Genomic DNA, 21,896 nt, shown 5'->3' on the forward strand with positions numbered 1-21,896 from the left:
GTTATTTATGCATTAATTTTGCCTTGTTTAAGCTACCTTAAGCTTATAAAATAGTGAATACTCACCAACATGATTTTCAAGAAAAAGAATTTTTTTGACGACTGTTCATTTGCCCTAGTCTTGGTTCACTTTCCTTCTTTATAAAGAAGTAATTCTTTCAGTAAGGGCCTGACAATAGTAAACTTGGTGGTACTGAGAGGGTCATTGTTTTTTAAAGATTTATTTATTTATTTGAAAGGCAGAGTTACAGAGAGGCAGAAGCAGAGGCAGAGGCAGAGAGAAAGAGAGAGATGTCTTCCATCCGCTGGTTCCCTCTCCAGTTGGCTGCAATGGCTGGAGCTGTGCCAATCCGGAGCCAGGAGCTTCTTCCAGGTCTCCCACAAGGGTACAGGGGCCCAAGTACTTGGGCCATCCTCCACTGCACTCCCGGGCCATAGCAGAGAGCTGGACTGGAAGAGGAGCAACCGGGAGAGAATCCGGTGCCCCGACCGGGACTAGAACCCGGGGTGCCGGCTCCGCAGGCAGAGGATTAGCTAAGTGAGCCGCGGCGCTGACCATAAATAAAATCTTTAAAAAATTTAATGAAAATATGTATTCATTTTATTAGAGAGAGAGACAGAGACAGATGGAGAGAGATATGCCATCCACTAGTTCAAAAGTATGCAACAGCAATGGCTGGGCCATGCTGAATCCAGGAGGTGGGAATTCAATCCAGGTCTCCCACATGGGTGTCAGGGACCCAAGTACTTGAGCCATCATCTGCCTCCCAGGGTATGCATTAGCAAGTACCTAGATCAGAAGCAGAGTAACTAGGACTCAAATATGGCACTGCAGTATAGGACATGGGCATTTGAGAGACAGAGTTAGCAGGAATCTAGATTGGAATTGGAGGAGCCAGGACTCGAGCTGGCATTCTGGTTACAAGTGATGGCTTAACCTGCTGCATCACAACACTGGCACTGGCCAGTTAGCAGTAGTTCTTGAGGCATGAAATTTCCCACTCATCTTTCCTCCCTCCAAGTTTCTTGCTTGTTTCTTTGTGTAGCTTATAGTATTTGGCACTTTGGAAAATGTTTGCCTGTGCCTGAGTTCTGGATGCTCCTTTGGGTCTTTTTTTTTTTTTTTTTTTTTTAAGGTTTATCCATTTATTTGAAAGACGGAGTTATAGAGGCAGAGAGAGAGAGAGGGGCAGACACACACACACACACACACAGACACAGGTCTTCCATCCTCTTATTCACTCACCAAATGGCTGTAATGGCTGCAGCTGGGCTGATCCGAAGCCAGGAGCCTAGAGCTCCCTCTAGGTCTCCCACGCGGGTGCAGGGACCCAAGGACTTGGGCCATCTTCTACTGCTGTCCCAGGCCATAGCAGAGAGCAGGATTGGAAGTGGAGCAGCTGGGACTCTGACCAGCGCCCATATGGGATGCTAGCAATGCAGGCAGTGGCTTCATCCAATACGCCATAGCACTGGCCCCTCCTTTGGGTCATTTTGCATATGTCTCTGATGGGACTATTTGGGTTCACTGCTTCTGGAGTTTCCACTCTACTCGCAGATGGGTCTGTGATACCCCAGGAGTAATGTGCATTTGGATTCTATATCTGTGTAGAGCAAAGACTTGGGTTTCCCCTTCTGCTTTGATTACTCTTTATAGACACAGCCCTGGGCTGGTGTGTATAGCCTCTGTTTTTTTCTTTTTCACCCAAGGACAGCCTCTTGGGTCTCAGCTTTCTGTTGATGTTTCACTTTAGCTTCCCATGTGCACACTGAGGCAGTAATCCTGGTTTCCTGGTCTTATCTATGATCATTTGAGTTTGCAGCCCTTCATTTAGAAGGCAGTAGTGAGCAGGTCTCTGACCTGTGAGCAATTTCTAATATGCTTGCTTTCTTTTTTTAAAAAGATTTATTTTATTTATTTGAAAGACAGAGCTACAGAGAGAGGTAGAGACAAAGAAGTCTTCCATCCGCTGGTTCACTCCCAAGATGGCCACAACGGCCGGAGTTGTGCCGATCCAAAGCCAGGAGCTGAGAGCCTCCTCGGGGTCTCCCACGCGGGTGCAGGGGCTCAAGGACTTGGGCCATCTTCCACTGCTATCCCAGGACATAGCAGAGAGCTGGATCGGAAGAGGAGCAGCCAGGACTAGAACCGGCACCCATATGGGATGCCGGCGCTTCAGGCCAGGGCTTTCACCCGCTGCGCTACAGCACTGGCCCTCTTAATATGCTTTCTGTCTTTGCACTCCATCTGTTTCTCTTCTAGTCTTCTTTCTGTCTGATGGACAGGAAGTAGTTTCACAAGTTTAAGAACTTGAGTTAGTTATAACCACAAGCATCCTCTAGCTTGAACAGATTATTTGGAAAATTCTCATTTAGATGTTGATTTTGTAGCACACAGTTCGTGTTATCTGATAAGAACATTATTTTTAAAAATGGATTCGTTTCCCAGTTAGTCCTCAGAAATCTGTTCCTTCTGTAATGCAGTTGAGATCCGAGTAGACTTGAAACTCTTTGGGATTGTAATCAGTATATGGAGGCGATTTCTGTCCGGTGGTGCATGTAGACAGTCTTGATGAGAAGGGAGGGTGGCAGTTTCCAACCTGAATTGATGTCTTAGTCCATTTTCTGCTGCTGTAACACCGTCTCATAGGCTGGATAAAGTAAAAGAACAGAAATTTATTCAGCTCATGGTTCTGGAGGCGGGGAAGTCCAAGAACTTGGTGGCAGCATCTGTCGAGGGCCTTCGTGCTCCATTATCCCGTGGCTGAAGGACAAGTGAGCATGAGGGAGACAGAGAGGAAGTTGGGCCCAAGTCATCCTTTTTATCAGGAACCCACTCCTGTGACAGTAGCATTGATCCTTTCACGAGGGCTGAGCCCTTATGACTTAATCACCTCTTGGAGGTCCTACCTCTGGATGCTTTACAATGGCAGTCAACATTTCAACCTGGTTCCAGCTGGGACAGTCAAGCCACAGCAGTTTGTCTTGTCTTGTGGGACCTGCCGGCTGCCAGGCCCTGTTAGTTGTCACAAAACCTAACCACTGTGTTCAAAACTGCCACTAAATTACCACCAGTGCAACTCAGCACGTGACCTGGCCTCCACTCCACTGAGAACTGGTTTTCTTCATCTTTTGGCCCCATCTACAACTTTATCAGCCCTCCCTCCCCAGAGCTGCACTTTCCTCCTGTCTCAGAGGGCGAGATGCTTGTTCTGCTTTGGAGCCAGTCCCTCGCCAGGGGCTCTCAGCTTCCCTGCTGCTGCTTTGGCAGTCTTTTCCCTCATGTTATTTCCCCCCTTTTTCCTCTGCTTGTTCCCAGGTATTCTCAAATGGGAGGGTGGAAAGGGGGATTCTGCCTCCTGGGGACATTTTGTTTTTCTCACTGCGGGGGTGGGGACAGGATTGGGGTGGTGGTGGTCATGTGTGTGCTGTTGTCATCTGGTGGGTGGAGGCCAGAGATGCTGGCAGACATGCCCAGGACAGTTTCCCACAACAAAGAATTATCTAGTCCATGACGTCAGTAGTACCGGGGTTGAGTAACCTTGCTGCAGCCTCGAAGTCTCACTTTCAAGTTCTTTTTCTCTTGATTCTGTTTTTTTTTTTTTTCCTTCGTCTTAGAAAACCTTTCCTGAACCACAAGTCCACTCCTAACCTTTTTCTCCCCTTCTCACCTGAACTTCGGAAAGAGTGGTCTATCCATTTCTCCTTCACTTTTTAAACCTCAGCTATTGCTCTCTGGCTTCCATCCCCATCACTCCTTAAATGGCGTTTGCAGACTATGCTGCTTTTGCATGCAACCCCTTATATTGCCGCATTTAGTGGATCCATTTCCTCCTAATTTTACTTGACATTTTTGTTGCACCTGACACTGTTAATCACTATCTCCTTGAAACAGTATATTCCCTTGTCATCCTTGTTCTCCGTGTCTTTCTCTTCTGTTTTTCCCTGTCTCCCTTGTGGGCTCTTATCGATCTGCTTGCTACACATTGCTGTTACCTGGGACTGACTTGTTGGCTGAGGGTTATCATAGGTCATTGTCTTCATAAAATATCTGTTACACAGAGTTTCAGTTCCACTTATATGCAGATGTTTTTCTAAATTTCTGAATTCTTCCTGGACTTTCCCCTGTAAGTTTTAAACTCAGTAACCTGCTGGAAATCTGTACTTGGATATTCCACAGGTACTTTACACTCAGCAAGTGTCATACGAAGGACATCATTCTTTCCTCAAACTTACTCCTCTTTTCTGTTTAAAAAACGTTATTCATGGTTCCAACATCCACTCATCCTCCCAAGATAGGTTGTTGGGTCTTGTCCAGCTCCGATACATTATCTGCAGTTGCCAGTAGGATATAAAATATGTTCTTGGTCACACCACCGACCTGCTGGAAAGTCTGCATTGGTGCTCTTGGTAACAAAAGGACGTCAGGAGAGAGACTGAACTCCTGTGTAGTGTTCAGCAGGCTCTCCTTGATTTGTTTTCTGCTTTCCTACTTCTCCAGCCTCACATCCTTTCTCTATCTGCCTCAAACACTGTGCTCCGAGATGTGTACCTCCCTCTAAAATTCTGTGGCAAACACGATGTCTTTGCTTATGCTATCTCTTTGCCTGGAATGCAGAATCTTTTTGTAGAGTGTGGGTCACTTGCCTTCCGAGTGGCGAGACTCCCCATCCTCCTGGGAGCTGCGGTGAATTGCACTTTGCCCCACTTCTCTGGCCTCAGCATTACTGAGGAGCATTCCTTGTCTGAATTGTCATTTTAAAGAGCCAGGCCTGGTAAATGCTGGCATTAGTCTTGCTGAAAGAAGGCATGGAAGGGCACCAGCAAAAGTGTTTCACAGCTTTTCAACTATGAAGCTTTCTACTGGCCGTTTCTTGTCTGCTACCTCCAGTTGTATCAGCTTTCAGGAATTCTTCTGGAAAAATGCCCCTTTTGAAAAATATATCTTTTGCCTACTAGAAGTTGTGGGTTCATCAGTTAAGTTGGTTTTTGTTATCTATTTCTTCTTCTTCTTCTTCTTTTTTTTTTTTTTTTTTAGGTCTTTTTAACTTCGAAAGAGATCTTTCATTTGCTGGTTCACTCCACAAATGGCCACAATGGTCTGAACTGGGTCAGACTGAAACCAAGAGCCTGGAACTCTATCCAGGACTCCCATGTGGGTCTTGGGCCATGCTTCATCGCTTTCCCGGTCATGGTAGCAGGGAGCCAGATCTGAAGCCGAGCAGCTGGGACTCCAGTCGGGCTCATATGGGATGCGTGTGTCACAGGCAGCAGCTTAACCTCTTGTGGCCCCCTCCATCGGGAGTTTTTAGTAGATATTTTTACTTATCTTCATTTCTCTCTTCTTTGATGCTGTTCCTTTAAATATTACAGACATATTTATTTCATTTATGAGAGAGAGAGAGAAAGGGAGAGAGAAAGAATAAGAATAAGAACCAATTGATCCTCCGTTTGCTAGTTCACTTCCCAACCACCTACAAGAGCCAAGACGGGGCCGGGCTGATGCTAGGAGTCCTCAACTCAGTCCAGGTCTCTGATGTGGGTGGCAGGAACCCAAGCACCCAAGCCATCACTACGGCCTCTCAGGGTGAGCACCGGCAGAAAGCTGCATCAGAAGTGGAATAGTCAGGACTTGAACTAGGCACTCTGTTAATAGTCATTTCCTCCTAACTTGCTTCACAGCTCCTTGGAATTTCTCACTGTTCTGTTTCCTGGGAGTGCTTCCTAGATTCCTAGGATTTATTTTTATCTTCTTTTGCTTATTTCATTGTGTTTTAGTATTGGAAGTAAGGTGTGTGGGTGGGTGGGTGGGTGGGTGTGGGTGTGTGGTTAGCTACTTTAAAGTAGAACTTCAGTGCTCTGTACTTCATGTGGTTTCCACTTTTATCTATTGTAGACATGACAGAGAGTGTCTTTTAAAGTAAATTCTGGTGTACATGACTGATTTTTTTTTTTTTTTTTAGGAACACTGGCTTTTATCCCCTTGAAAAACCTCTAAGGTGATGGTGGATGATTTGGGTGGGAGTGTGCCACACCTGCAAAGGGTATAAAAGAAACAGTGCTGACTGACTTGAAGAAAAAGTTGCCTACTACAAAATTTTCATTGTGTTGGTCAGTGTGACCAGATGGTTTTTAATTATTATTTTTGTTGGATGGAACTTGTACGATGGAACACTTACAAGATTCATTTATTAACCCTTTATATTTTTCTCTTTCCATTTTCTTTATATGTTAATAAGTTAGTTTTTTTTTCTTCCTTAATACCCTTTTGAGGGATTTCCTTAATTCTTCCAACATGAAATAAGCAAATCTGCCAAATATAAGATGAGTTACTCATTTTTCTAAGCTTAGATTTTTTTATAACCTGATTCTAGGAAAATGAAAACCCACTCCTGGTTTTTTGGATTAATAATACATACCTTATAAGGTATGAAAATTAAATTAAATCACATAGGTCCAATACAGTACTTGGTGCTTAATAGCAGTAAATATTAGTTCCTTTTGTTCATTCTTTTTTGCTTTGCCAGATTATTAAAGTAACTACAGTACTCCATACCTTAGAGAGAGGGGGGAAAAAAAATCACATGTATTTACTGAACCCTTGTTAAATGAAGGGCAGCATGCCAAATATGTTGAAGGATACCAAGATGTTTAAGGCTGTTTCCTTCCTGTCCAAGGATAAACATTAGCTTACTATGTATGTGTGGTTTTGTTTTGTTTTGTTTTGTTTTTTTTACATTTCTAGGCCTTTTTTTTAAACATGCTGTTTTGAAAACCTTTCAGTCTTTGAACTGTGTTATTTTATTTGAGCACAGAACACTTTAAAGGTTAGTTTGCCACATTTAATCCAATACATCTCTATGAGAGTAGTTATTAGCTCCATTTTGTAGCTGGGGGCCCTGAAGGGTGATCTGCCCAGCTTCTGGCAGGGGTAAAAATAGGATATATTGGGATATAGAAGAATGCAAACCATTGTATTTCCAGTCTCAGTAGGTGCTGAATAAATATTTGTTGAATGAATGAATAATCTTTTATTTACTGACTTGTTAAACCCATTCTTCTTTTCTGTCTCTACTTCTTCCTGTTTTACTCTATATTTTACCTGGTAAAAATAAGCATTAAAATGGCTAGTAGGGAGGATATTGGAAGAGAAAATATTGGAGGATATTCAGTAGTTGATAGGGAGGAAGTTGCAAGAGAAATACCTACACTCTTTTTGTCATAATGTAAAAAGGCTTTGAGGAAAGATTTGTGTACTGAAACTGATTATATTTGCCAACTTAACTTTTTGCTCTGGTTCTGATTGTTCTTAAAACCGCCTTTCTGGTTTCTGTAACAGCTACAAGAGGCTTCTTAAGTTTGGGGATGGGGTTAATGATTCAGTTTATTATACTGTTAATGATGACTGTGCTGTTAATACATATTTCATTTTTTAAAAAATTTTTATTTATTTGAAAGGCAGAGTTTTAGAGAGAGAGAGATTGATATTGATCAATCTTTGCTGGTTCATTCCCCAAATGGCTGCAGTGGCTGGAGCTGTGCCAGTCTGAAACCAGGGAAACCAGGAGCCAGGAGCTTCTTCTGGGTCTCCCATGTGGGTCCAGGGACCTAAGTTCTTGGACTATCCTCTGCTGCTTTCTCAGGCACATTAGCAGGGAGCTGGATCAGAAGTAGAGCAGTCAGGACTTGAAGCTACATCTATATGAGATGCTGGCATTGCAAATGGTAGCTTTACCCGCTATGCCATAACACCAGCCCCAGTAGATTTTTCATTTTAATCTTTAGCAAAGTAAGAAAACTTAGTAATTGTAATTAGGCTCCAAGATTTGAGGGAAAAGCTTTTTAGATGGATGAATTAGCAAATATACAACCTTTAGTTGAATAAGTGGTAACTATTTCAGTTTACTGTATTTAGCTTTTTGTTGTTGGCTTATCTTAGTGAATTAAGAGCTCTTAGCAAAAATGGTAAGACTGCTTATAGGATTGGAGGTGAGATGTTTTTGAACTCATTGTAGAGAATAAGTATTGTCAACACATTAGCACATCCCTTTCTTAAACACTGAATACAGTGTTTAGTATTAAGCTTGCTAAATTTACTTCTTTTTTTACAAGTTTTATCCTTATATTTGTTCTTCACATTTTTGGTTATCCCAGTTCATTTTTCTACTCCTGATACATTCAGTGAGACTTATGAATAAGTATTGTCTTGTAAAATAATCTGATTGTTAATTTTTGTCTTTGAAGGGCTGAGAAAAACCTTTGATTCCAGCCTTGACACTTCTTCCTTGCATCTTCGAGGGACAAGGTATTTATCAGGAGCTGTGTTCATATCGTTAGAAACACTGCTGAGATCCAGTGTGGTAACATAAAAATGCCTGACATCATGCTTGTGCTGTGTATGTGCTGCATACACAGTTCTAAGGGGTGCAGTTGATGCATTGAGGATGTCCGAGTGTGTCATAGGAGCTGAATATGGGAGTTCTTGGAGCCTTTCTGTTGGGGTTTGAATTCCAGTTTTATTTCTCACTGGCATGGTGACTTGGGCAAGTTATTTGATTTCATGGGTAGACTCCTCATTCATAAAAGGAGCTTTCTGGTAGTAAGAGCCATTCTTGTGAGTATTAAGTAAATAATTATATAAATAAGAACATTTAGAACAGTGCTTAGTACACAGTGTTATATGTTATAGCTGTTATTATTTTATCACATTTGAAAATCTTCTATGCCACCAGATTTTAAAATTTGAAGTATTTTGTTCTATTGGATTTTTTTTCATCTTTTAGGATTTTAATGTCCATAGGGGCAGAGTCTAATCTGTTTTGTTCACTGCTGTGTTTCTAGCATCTGGTATAATGACTAGCACAGAATACTCATTCAGTAAATATTTGTAGAATGGTTGAGTAAATGATGAATGTTCCCTTTTCCTTGAATTGTGTTTGCTGATATTCTGGTACAAGTGGGTTTTTTATTGTTATGCCACTGAAAAAAAATTGTAGTGTACCTTGTGATAAGTTTCTAAAATTTGCAGACTAAACTCCAAATTTCTTAGTTTTGCTTTGAAAAACCTATGGAATCTTACCATACTCAAGTTTTAAGTTTCTTCTTTTTTAGAACATGTGATTTTGACAAGATACACCTTTTCTGTCTTTTAGCTCAAATATATGATTCTCAGGGTTGTGAGTTCACTGGGGTATTGTGATGGCCAGTCAGTGAAATGGTAAATATGAAAGCACTTTGGAAAATGTTATAATGTTATCAATATCATTTACAATAATCCTTTAGTGTTTTTAAACAAATTTTGTTGGAATGCTCCCTCTTCTTTTTGCTCGCACCATTTCATGTAAGCCCATCCATCTAGATCACATTCTGTCTCCTTTGTGAAACAACCTCTCCAAGTCTGAAACACTCCCTTTCTTTGAACATTTATAGCCATTTTGATTTGTGTAGTTCATTTGCTAATCATGAATCTGAATAGTCTCATTTTGCATGTTGCCTTGATGTATTACTTAAGATCTTGAGATATTTAGCTCTTAATAAAGCCAGCACTCATTTATTGAACATGCTTACATTGTCCTAATCTCTGTGCATGAAGTTTTCATATATTAATCCCAATTTTGAAAACTGGATCATAAGATACTTTAAGGAAAAAACTGATGTATATGTCATGGTTTTATGAATGATTCCTTTATACATAATAAAATGTGGCAGTGAGTGATTAGCTGATGTGTCATTAGTGTTAAAATGGTGTTTAAAACACCATTTTTCTGCCGGTGCCGCGGCTCACTAGGCTAATCCTCCACCTAGCAGTGCCGGCACACCGGGTTCTAGTCCCGGTCGGGGCGCCAGATTCTGTCCCGGTTGCCCCTCTTCCAGGCCAGCTCTCTGCTGTGGCCCGGGAGTGCAGTGGAGGATGGCCCAAGTCCTTGGGCCCTGCACCCCATGGGAGACCAGGAGAAGCACCTGGCTCCTGCCTTCGGATCAGCGTGGTGCACCGGCCACCATTGGAGGGTGAACCAATGGCAAAGGAAGACCTTTCTCTCTGTCTCTCTCACTATCCGCTCTGCCTGTCAAAAAAAAAAAAAACAACAAAAAACAAAAAACAAAAAAAAAAAAACAAAAAACAAACAAACAAAAAAAAAACAACACCATTTTTCTTTTTAGAACCACACTTGTAGTTGTCTGTGATAATTGGGATATTCTTAAAATTGGTCCATATATATTGTTTCTTTCATCTTCAGTTTTCAGATATTTCAGTTTTTTGCCTGCCTGCTTCTCCATAAAGGTAGAAATGCTATCTTAAATGGCTTAGCCTTGAATTGTCACAAATCTTTTTGGAAAACCTACCATTTCCCATGCTTGTTGTTTTTATAAGCTCCGTCCCTACAGTAATTTATTGAGAGCATTTTGTTACTTTTGGGGCGTCCAAGATCAAAAGAAGAGAATAACAGAATTTACATAATCCATAATGAATTTGGGTTTTAAAAACAGTTTGAGGCTAAGACCATAGCAGTCAAGTATCCCAGGAGGCAATTTTGAAGAGGCAGTTAGCACCTGAGGACTTTTCTTAGGAGGTGGCCTTTGTGCCTGACTTGAAAGAATAAGTGTCAGCAGGATGTTTCTCTTGCAAGCCTCTCTTTTTTGATAGATTGGCCTTGGTAATTGGAAAGTTAATTTTAAAAATTGGTAAAGCTCTAATTAAATAAGAATACATGTGTTACATAACTATTTTGCCATAAGGCATTTTTTATTTACCTGCATTTTGATGTAGTTCCCTGGCTTTTTTCAGCTTTTTGAAGCTTTGTGTTAATCATTTTTATATGAACCATACTTATAATCCATCTTATCTGTATAGTAGGTCCAGTTTTGATTTCCTGGGAATAGAGCAATATTTTAGAAAGTTATGAAACCATTTAATGCAGAAGGGTAGATTTTTATAGTTTTCTCCCATCTTTTAGTATTATCTAACCCATATCTAATTTGACAGCCACATTTTGAAAGTGACTCATCACCTTTGTTGAGTTTTGCCAAAGGATCTGACAAAATTTTTACAGAAATGACAAATCTCTTTTAATTAGTTTGCATACTATTTAATTGAAAAACATGTAATGATTATTACAAGAGAAATTGACAGTTTTGGAGAAGGAATGCAACTGACTTGTGGATGCAAAACATAACAGCTCAATTTAAGGGGCTGAAGTGTAGAGTTGAACCAAACAGTTCTCTGTGAGCCAGAAGCATGTGTACTGTGGGCATCAGCCAGTCTAGTCTACAGAGGTAATGGGGAGTTGCTGGTAGGTCCATTAGGAGTCTGGACAGGCCTGTTGGAGTCCAACATGGCTGGAGTATGCAGTGCGAAAGGGCTTTGTTAATAATTTTATACTTTTCAAAAGGCCCATTTTCCATGAATAACATTTTTTTTCAATGTAACAGAAGATAACTGTTATTCAGAATGCCTGGAGAAAATTATTCAACTAAGATCTTGTGAAGCCTTTTCTCCAAGTTGCTTGCCCTTGCCTCCCTCCCCCCAGGTGTTTTCTACCTCTTCTAGGCATGTAAATAAAGGACTTTGCACATACCACTGCTTTAGCACTTCTCATTTGGAATGAATTCATTAACCCCTTCAACTTCTATGAGCTCTTCCTCTGAGCAGCTTTTGTATGAAATGTCTGATCCATAGTTGGTGCCTAGCAAATTGACAGACAAGTTCTGACTCCTTAAACAAAGGTCATAACTAATCTTGCTGTAGTTTTTACTGATGTGCTACAGAAAAATAAGCTGTCATTGTCTGTAAATTTAGCCCAGAAAATATTTCAGTATAATTATACTCAATTGAGTGTATTATATTCCATATGTCCAAGATGCTGTGCAGTGTTCTGAGTTTAGTAATCCTTGTTTCTTATCTGTGGATGTGTTATTATTAGTACAGTGGGATTATATGGGGAGGAGAGATTACTTAGAGCTTGGAGGAATCCGAGAGGGTTTGAGAGTAGACAGGACCTGAAGTAGACTGGGGATGGTAACAGTTAGGATTTTTTTGGCAGGTGTTCACTGCTTTATGGCGTTTGATAACTTGGATCTCATCCAAACTTTTTTCCTTTCTTTCTGTCATATATTCCTACTTCCATTTCTAGCCTTCTTCCTCTGCAATATCTTTGTTTTATTTAACAATATGCCTTTGGCCATCTTCTTCCTTTTTCTTTCCTTAGTATAGCACTTTATTGTTTTAACCCTAACCTGGTGCTTCTGGAAATATTTGTATCTCTTCTTCAAGTCTACAACACTTCACTATTCCTTTTATAGTAGCATTTATCATATTTTTTTGCACTGTAGTTATATAAAAAATATTCTCTACTAAGCCATGATTTCTCCAGGGCAAGTTTCATCTGTAGTTCTTAAATAATCTAGTATGTAGTTTTCTAAGTAACAGGTACTACATGCTATTTTCTTAAATGTAACTTCTTTCCCCAAACTTAGCACCTCTTCTAGACTTGCCTTTTTTTCTTGATGGTAGTACCAGAGTTCTCACTTCAGTTCTGCATTCTGGTCAGCAAGTTCTGCTTCTCTGTGTTCAAAATGTTATTTGTAGCCAGCGCCGCAGCTCACTAGGCAAATCCTCCGCCTTGCGGCGCCGGCACACCGGGTTCTAGTCCCGGTCGAGGCGCCGGATTCTGTCCCGGTTGCCCCTCTTCCAGGCCAGCTCTCTGCTGTGGCCTGGGAGTGCAGTGGAGGATGGCCCAAGTCCTTGGGCCCCGCACCCGCATGGGAGACCAGGATAAGCACCTGGCTCCTGCCATCGGATCAGCATGGTGCTCTGGCCACAGTGCGCCGGCCGCAGCGGCCATTGGAGGGTGAACCAACGGCAAAGGAAGACCTTTCTCTCTGTCTCTCTCTCTCACTGTCCACTCTGCCTGTGAAAAAAAAAAAAAAGTTATTTGTAGGCAGTAGCAATTAAGATGCCTGCATCCCGTATCAGAATTCTTGGGTTCCATACCTGCCTCTGGCTCCTGATCCGGCTTCCTGCTAATTTGCACTTTGGAGGAAGGGAGACAGTAATGATGGATCAAGTAGTTGGGTTCTTGCCAGGTCACCCGTGGGAGACCTGGATTCAGTTCCCAGATGTGGCCTCTGAGCCCTAGCCAGGGGCTGTTTTGGGCATTTGGGGAATGAACCAGCAAATGGGAGGTCCTCCCCTCTCCAACACCATCCTGTGTCTGTTTGTCTCTCAAATAAATAGAAAAAAAATAAAGAAACCATGTTTAAAAATGTTATTTGTAGCCACACCATTTTTTTTTCTATTCTTGTCATTGTGTGCCAGTTAAAAAACACATATTATTTAGTGCATAGTATGTTTTAAGCACTGTGTAGGTGGTAGGAATACAGATACTACATCCCTTGTTCTTAGAGTATCAGTGAGGTGGGGAGAGAGAGAGAGACACTTATTTGGGCACCTTTTTGTTTTTTAAGATTTTATTTATTTATAAGTCAGAATTACAGAAAGCGGAGGAGGAGGAGAGAGAGGGAGAGAGAAAGAGAGCGAGAGAGCGAGTGAGCTATCTTCTATCCGCTGGTTTACTCTCCAAAAGGCCATAATGACCAGGACTGGGCCAGGCTGAAACCAGGAGCCAGGAGCTTCTTCCAGGTCTCTCATATGAGTTCAGGGGCCCAAGGACTTGCACCATCCTCTGCTGATTTCCCAGGCTCATTAATAGGGAGCTGGATCAGAAGTCGAGCAGCCAGACTTGCCCCCGTATGGGGTGATGGCACTGCAGATGGCAGCTTAACTTGCTGTGCTAGAGTGCCGGCCCCCATTGACACCTCACTGAGCAGATATTATTAAAATTAGCACTTCGGGTGTGCTGTGTAGTATTGTAAGCATGGACATATTATAGCCAGAGTCCTTTTCCACTGGCTGCTCATCTTTATGGGGATGAGGCCTAGAAAATGCTGCTACTGGATTTCCTCTGTTCTCCACACCCCCTCCCCGCCCCCCACCAAGTTTGTTTGCTTATTTTAAAAGTAGAGGAAAAAAATATCTTCCATCCTCTGGTTTACTCCCCAAATGTCAGGTGTGGGTGAGGCCAAAGCTGGAAACTCCATGTGGCTGTTAAGGACTCAAGTACCTAAGTCACCTACTGGCTCTCTAGGGTGCATATTAGCAGGAAGCTAGCCAGGAATCTGCACTCTGATATGGGATACAGGAGTACCAGGTGGTGGCTTAATCTGCTGTGCCATAATGCCTGCCCCTGGGTTTCCTCTGTTCTAAGGTGCATTTTCCTCTCCATGTTTTAGCATTTCTGAAATGCAGGTGAGTCTAACCTCTGACATGTATTTTAACATGGTTTTTTATTTCCCATTCATGAGCTGTTGTTGATGCTTACAGCTAGTAGAACCTTATAATTTGGGAACTGTAGTGTATATCAATGGTGTTATGGTTAAAAAGTGTGTGCAGAGTTGCACTGACAAATATGGTAGCTTCTTGCCACATGTAGTTACTTAAATATAAATAAATAACATAACATAAATTAGTATTATTAATATAAACTGGATTAATTGGACATTAACTTTATTAGATTTAAATTTAAGTTAGAGTGAAAAAAATTAAGAGTTCTCTTTCACTAGCCACAATTCAAGTACCTAGTAGCCACATTTGACTAGTGTAGAGCATTCTAATCATTGCAGAATATTCTGGTAGATAGCAGTGGTCTGGGAATGTGCTTTCACAAAAGTTTCCTGATTCTTTTTCTTGTTTTCATTTTATTGTATGGTAAAACTATCCATTCTGTTGTTAGTGAATAGCTCGGTAATTTCTTGGTTTTGGCTAATACAGGTAGAACTATGATGAATATTTTTGGGTGTACAGATAGTTTTCCTTTCTCTTGGGTACATACCTAGGAGAGGAATTGCTAGGCCATGGCATATATAGATAATGCCAAACAGATTTCCAGGTAGCTGTATGAATTTATGTCACTTTTTTTGATATCCAAGATTAAAGTGTCATGTATGCATTTTTACTATCTGAGTGACTTAATCAGTTAAGTCATTAATCACTGCATGTCACAGACCTTTGGAGGCACTTACAAATAAATCTGAAAATGATACAGACCTACCTTGTGATTGAAATGCCCCTCAGAGTACAGAAACCAAGTGTTCTATTCCTCCCCTTCATTGACAGTCTTGATTGACTTGCAAGACACATGATCTTTGAAGAAACTTGTTCCTGCTTTTGTAAATTGATTCTGGTGAGTGCTGGGTTCCTGTTGCTTTCTGCTTATGTACTTGGCCTGTCATCACTAGCTACTATTTGAGGGCTTACAGTGTGAAGTGTGTAACAGAATAAAGAACGAGACTCTTTTAAATTTTATTTGTTCGAAGGAGAAAGAGATAGATAGAGATAGATATTTCCTATCTACTTGTTCACTTTCTAAATGCTCGCAACAGTTGGGGCTGTGCCATGCTGAAGCCAGGATCTGGGAACTCAATCTGGGTCTCATGCAGGAGGTGGGATCCAGGTACTTGAGCTGCCTCCAAGGGTGTGAATTAGCAAGAAGCTGGAATTGGGAGCAGAGCCAGGACTTGAACCCAGGCACTGTGATACAGGATGTGATTGTTCCAAGCACAAATGTCTGACCTACAAAACCCTTTCAGAAGTTGAATTTAGGGGCCAATGCTGTGGCATAGTGGGTAAAGCCGCCGTCTGCAGTTCTGGCACCCACTATGGGCACCAGTTTGAGTCCTGGCTGTTCCACTTCTTATCTACCTCCCTGCTAATGTACCTGGGAAAGCAGTGGAAGATGGCAAGAAGCTCCTGGCTCCTGACTTCAGCCTGGTACAGCCCTGGCTGTTGCATGCATTTAGGGAGTGGACCAGCCGAAGAGAGCATTCTCTCTCTCCCTCCCTCCCTCCCTCTCTTTCTCTCTTTCTCTCTTTCTTTCTTTCTCGCCCTCTCCCCCTCTCCCCCTCTCCCCCTCTCTCTCTGCCTCTCTGTAACTCTGCCTTTCAAATAAATAACTCTGGAAAAAAAAAGTTGAATTTAGACTAGTTCAACATAATAAGTCAGCCTGCTTCCAACTGGATTCTTGATATTTGCAGCATTCTGTCCTAGGCATCTCCATATCCTCTTATCTAATGGGAATAGGAGACACACATAATGATACGAGGCCAATTAGATTTGTCACTAGAATCACAAATAAAGTGCCATGGGGCTTCCATGTCACATCCTATTTATTTTGCAGAGAAAATACCTCATGGAGGGGGGATAGCATGTGAGATCAATCTTGAAAGGATTTTAATTGTGGTTGTAGTAAATGTTGGGTAAAGGGAAGTGCTAGATGGAGCCATGAAACAGGAAAGTATGGTCTGTACCAAGTGATCTCAAGAGTGTGGGTGGGCCCCAGACCAGCAGCATCAGCCTATCCTGGAAACCTGTTAGAAAAGCAAATTTTTGAGCCCCACTCCAGACCTGCTGATCCTAGAAACTCTTGGAAATCCTAGAAATCTGGGTTTTAAGAAGATCTCTAGGTGATTATGATGTGTTTAATGTTTGGTCTGCGCTTAGTGAATAATAGATTGCTCTTGGTTGGAGAGTAAGGTTTGAGAAAAGAAGTGATGAGGATGAAAAGGCAGGGGACATGGTGCAAAGATCTTGAATATTAAGGTGTGAGCATACAGGGGTTGGGAAGCCATTAGAGTGACAGCAGGGACATCCTTGGAGTTTACCTGGGAAGAATAAGCTCATAAATGTTTGTGAGGTGAATTAAAACTCAAGGATATTGGGAGCACTAAGGGCACAAGGGGAGGGGCAGCCTTGAGAATTGAACTGCAACTGCTGCCTGGAGGAGCAACCCATGTGGGGTGGGTAAGCCTTGACAGCCAGCTGGCCAAGTGTCAGGAAAGAGGCAGCAGCTGCAAAAGTAGCTCAGACCATCAACTTGGGTTTGGGAGGGGATGGTTGTGCAGACAGATGGTAGAAGAACCACATGGTACAAGGAATGGGATGGGGCAAGGGGATATTGTCTACAAGTATGATAGCTTCATTCTCCAGTGAAAACAAGCTAAGTTTCAGACACTTCAGGCTGGCATTGTGGTACAGTGAGTTAAGCTGCTGCCTGCCACATCGGCTTCTCATATGAATGCTGGTTCCAGTCATGGCTGCTCCACTTCCAATCTAGGTCCTTGTTCATGTGCTCGGGAAAGCAGCAGAAGATGGCCCAAGTCCTTGGGCCCCTACACCCATGTGGAAGACCTAGAAGAAGCTCCTGGCTCCTGGCTTCTCCCTGGCTCAACGGCAGCCATTGTGGCCATTTGGGGAGTGAACCAGTGAATGGAAAGATCTCTCTCTCTCTGTCTCTCCCTCCCTCTCTGTAACTCTGCCTTTCAAATAAAATAGTAAATCTTAAAAAAAAAAAAAAGTTAGTGGAAGCTGGTGCTATGGTGTAGTGGGTAAATCTGCCACCTACAGTGTCGGCATCCCATATGGGCGCCAGTTCAAGACCTGGCTTCTCCACTTCCAATCCAGATTCCTGCTATGGCCTGGGAAAGCAGTAGAACATGGCCCAAGTCCTTAGGCCCCTGCATCTGTGTGACAGACGTAGAAGAATCTCTTGGCTTTGGATCAGCGCAGCTCTGGCTGTTGAGGCCATCTGGGGAGTGAACCAGTAGATGGAAGACCTCTCTCCCTCCTCTGCCTCTGCTTCTCTATAACTCTGCCTTTCAAATGAATAAATAAATCTTTTTTTAAAAATAGGTTAGTGGAAAAATGAAATTCAAAGATAAGTTAAAATCAGGAAGGGGACAGGAAAGCAAGAATCGCCTCAAATCCCACTTTCTAGAGATAAGAGAAACTTTTTTCAGTTTAAATATTTATGAGTGGCTGGCGCCATGGCTCACTAGGCTAATCCTCTGCCTGCGGTGCTGGTACCCCAGGTTCTAGTCCCGGTTGGGGCGCTGGATTCTATCCCGGTTGCTCCTCTTCCAGTCCAGCTCTCTGCTGTGGCCTGGGAAGGCAGTGGAGGACGGCCCAAGTGCTTGGGCCCTGCACCCGCATGGGAGACCAGGAAGAAGCATCTGGCTCCTGGCTTCGGATCGGCGTAGCTCCGGCTGTAGCGGCCATTTAGGGGGTGAATCAACGGAAGGAAAACCTTTCTCTCTGTCTCTCTGTCTCTCTCTCACTGTCTAACTCTGCCTGTCAAAAAAAAAAAAAAAAAGAAAAGAAAAGAAAATATTTATATTGAGTATACATTTGTTGATTTAAACTCAGTTTTGTATACATTGAATTATGTAACCAAAAGTGTCTTAAATTGATCCTGAAAACATGTCAGTCCTTCATACATGATAGAGTATACCTGAGGTCAGTGTTTGGAAATTGGTAGATTTTATATCTGGACAACAGAGTGTTTATGCAAGCAGCTAGTTGGTAAAGATTGCAATCCGGTCTGCATCAATTGTTAAAGAGGAAATCTGGGATGAAATAGTCGAGGTGCCTGGTGTGCCAGCTGTTAGACTGGGGTGAACTCTTAAGAGCATTTAAGAAGAAAAAGATGAGGGCTGGCATTGTGGCGGAGCGGGTAAAGCCGCTGCCTGTGATTTTGGTATCCCATGTGGGTGCCGGTTCAAGTCCCATCTCCTCCACTTCAAATCCAGCTCCCTGCTAATGTGCCTGGGAAAGCAGTGGACGGTGGCCAAGTGCTTGGGCCCCTGCACCTGCTTGGAAAACCTGGAAGAAGTTCCTGGCTCCTGGCTTCGGACAGGGCCCAACTCTGGCTGTTGTGGCCATTTGGTGTGTGAAGCAGCTGATGGAAGTCTCTCTCTCTCTCTCTCTCTTCTCTCTAACTCTCCAACTCTCTAACTCTGCCTTTCAAATAAATAAATACCAAATATTTAAAAAAGTGAAATACTTGTGGCTTTTATTAACATAATAAGGTTATTCCAGTGTTTTATAAAAACCAGTTAATATTGGGCATAAAGGTCTCATTACATTGGTCAACACCAAGTTCTGAAATTTTCCTTTTTATTTTATTTACATAATATTTATTTATTTATTTATTTATATGAAAGAGTTACAGAGAGGGATAAACAGAGAGAGAACCATCTGCTGGTTCACTTCCCAGATGGTCACAATGGCCAGGGCTGGGCCAAGCTGAAGCCAGAAGCCAGGAGCTTCTTCCAGGTCTCCCATGTGGGTGGCAGGGGCCCAAGCACTTGGGCCATCTTCTGCTGCTTTCCCAGGCCATTAGCAGGGAGCTGGATCAGAAGTGGAGCAGCCGGGACACAAACCTGTGCCTATATGGGATGTTGGCGTTGCAGGTGGCGGCTTTGCCTGCTACACCACAGTGCCAGCCCCTTATTTTTATTGTTAATTAATTTATTTGAAAAGCAGTGACAGAGACATTGATATTCCATCTGCCGGTTCATTGAACCATCTGCTGCTGCTTCACAGGGTATTAGCAGGAAGCTAGATCAGAAGTAGAGAAGCCAGGACTGAAATCAGGCATTCCCATTTGGGTTGCAGACGTCTGAAGCAGTGGCTTAAGCATTATGCCCACCTCACTGTATCTCGTTTTAAATCATTTTGGAAATCATTGACTTTTTAAACTACTGTATAGTGAAGCATGACAAACAATAAGGTATATAGCATGTCAGTGGATTGTAATGAAGCTAAGACTTGTGTAAGGGGACTAGGTGAAAACCTAAACATTGCAAAACCCCAGAAATCAGTGGTGTAACAAAGGTTGTGTTGATGGATTGGGTCTGCCTCAGGTTCAGGGAGGAATAAAGTGCATCTTCTACTGACAATTTTTTTTATTAAAGATTTTTATTTATGTATTTGAAAGGCAGAGTTACAGAGAGGCAGAGGCAGAGAGAGAGAGAATCTTCCACCTGCTGGTTTACACCCCAGATGGCTATAATGGCCGGTGCTGAGCCAATCCAAAGCCAGGAGCCAGGAGCTTCTTCCTTGTCTCTGATGCTGGTGCAGGGGCCCAAGCACTTGGGCCATCTTCTACTGCTTTCCCAGGCTATAGCAGAGAGCTGGATTGGAAATGGAGCAGCTAGGACTCGAACTGATGCCCATATAGGTTGCCAGCACTGCAGGCAGAGGCTTTATCCACTATGCCACAGCCCCAGCCCCTCTAGACAATTTACAATCAATAAAATCATTGCCTAGAAGTTGGTCTGTTCTTTCTTATTGCCTTGTGTTGGCCATTTAAATAATTTCAATGTGTGTATCATCTGCTTTACTCTCTGGCTTACCTGTTCTCTCTTTTTGACAAATACAAATTCTTCATTTTGTTGAAAACATTAATTTTTCCTTTTTTATTTGTAAGGCAAAGAGACACATCATCTGTCTGCTGGTTCACTCCCCAAATGCCTACAATAGCTAGGGCTGTTCCCGGCCAAAGCTAGTAGCCTGGAACTCTATCCTGGTCTCCCATGTGGGTGCAGTGACCTCAAGCTCCTTGACAGGAAACTGGATCAAAAGCAGAGTGGCTGGGACTCTAACCAAGCTCTCTGATATGGAATGCAGGCTTCCCAAGCAGTGGACCTAATCATTTCAGCCAAATGCCTTTCCCTCTTAATTTTTATAGTCTAGTTTGTCTTTCCCTTTATTGTTGGTGCTTACTTTATCTACAAAGAGAATTCTTCTGTATTACCTTTTATAAGTTTTATTGTTTTAAATTTTACATTTAGATCTATAATCCACCTGAATTTAATTTTTTTGTATGGCATAAGTTGAAGGTCAAGTTGGATTGTTTTCCCTTCTGGTTATCCACATTACAGTGTAATTTATTGAAAAGGTCTGATATGCATTGCCAATTTTGTTGTACAACAACCATGCATTTCACGTATGATCAATTTCTGGATTCTCTGTTCGTTCTTTCATATGGCTATCTAAGTTACTGTCTTTTTTTTTTTTTTTTTTTTTTTTTTTTTTTTTTTTTTTTTTTTTTTTTTACAGGCAGAGTGGACAGTGAGAGAGAGAGAGAGAGAGAAAGGTCTTCCTTTTGCCCTTGGTTCACCCTCCAATGGCTGCCACGGCTGCACGCGCTGCGGTCAGCGCACCGCGCTGATCCGATGGCAGGAGCCAGGAGCCAGGTGCTTTTCCTGGTCTCCCATGGGGTGCAGGGCCCAAGCACCTGGGCCATCCTCCACTGCACTCCCTGGCCACAGCAGAGGGCTGGCCTGGAAGAGGGGCAACCGGGACAGAATCCGGCGCCCCGACCGGGACTAGAACCCGGTGTGCCGGCGCCGCTAGGCGGAGGATTAGCCTAGTGAGCCGCGGCGCCGGCCTAAGTTACTGTCTTAATGACTGTCCTGATATCTAGAGGGAAGTCTTGTTCAAGGGTATCTTTTTTTTTTTTTTTTTTTTTTGCTTTGTCCATTTACATTGCTGTATACATTTTCAAATTGACCCGTGAATTTCCATAAGAAACTTGTTGGGATTGGTTTGTGTCTCTAAACCAATTTGGATACAATTGACATCTTTATAATGTTAAATACCAAGAACATGGTATATCCTTTCATTTTTTTTCTGTCTCATTTAAGGACTTTTTTAAAGGCTTCTATGTAGATATTTTCCATTTTTTAAAAGATTTATTTATTTTATTTGAAAGTCAGAGTTACACAGAGAGAGAAGGAGAGGCAAAGAGAGAGGTCTTCCATCAGCTGGTTCACTCCCCAGATGGCCACAACGGCTGGAGCTGTGCTGATCCGAAGCCAGGAGCCAGGAGCCTCCTCTGGGTCTCCCACGTGGGTACAGGGCCCCAAGGACTTGGGCCATCTTGTACTACTTTCCCAGGCCATAGCAGAGAGCTGGATTGGAAGAGGAGCAGCCTCTGTGGGATGCTGGGATGCTGGCACCGCAGGTGATGGCTTTACCTGCTACGCCACAGCTCTGGCCTC

The 21,896-nt window shown here is 42.6% G+C and overlaps 1 protein-coding gene across 14 annotated transcripts in view; it reads left to right on the top strand.

Annotated features, from left to right (window-relative positions):
- The window catches only part of CDKL5 (cyclin dependent kinase like 5), a 221,810-nt gene that overhangs the window by 18,915 nt on the left and 180,999 nt on the right, over positions 1-21,896 (top strand). For 2 of the 14 annotated variants that reach the window (XM_051826953.2, XM_051826951.2), the window contains exon 2: positions 8,244-8,304. The exons of 11 other annotated variants lie outside the window; for them this stretch is intronic. The gene's annotated coding sequence lies outside the window, so the exon portion shown is untranslated. Of the gene's footprint in view, positions 1-8,243; positions 8,305-9,151; positions 9,217-21,896 lie in introns of all 14 variants that reach the window. One more of the 14 variants, XM_051826952.2, reaches the window with a different exon arrangement.

This window comes from Oryctolagus cuniculus, chromosome X (genome assembly GCF_964237555.1).
Source record: "Oryctolagus cuniculus chromosome X, mOryCun1.1, whole genome shotgun sequence".
Lineage (NCBI taxonomy): Eukaryota > Metazoa > Chordata > Mammalia > Lagomorpha > Leporidae > Oryctolagus > Oryctolagus cuniculus.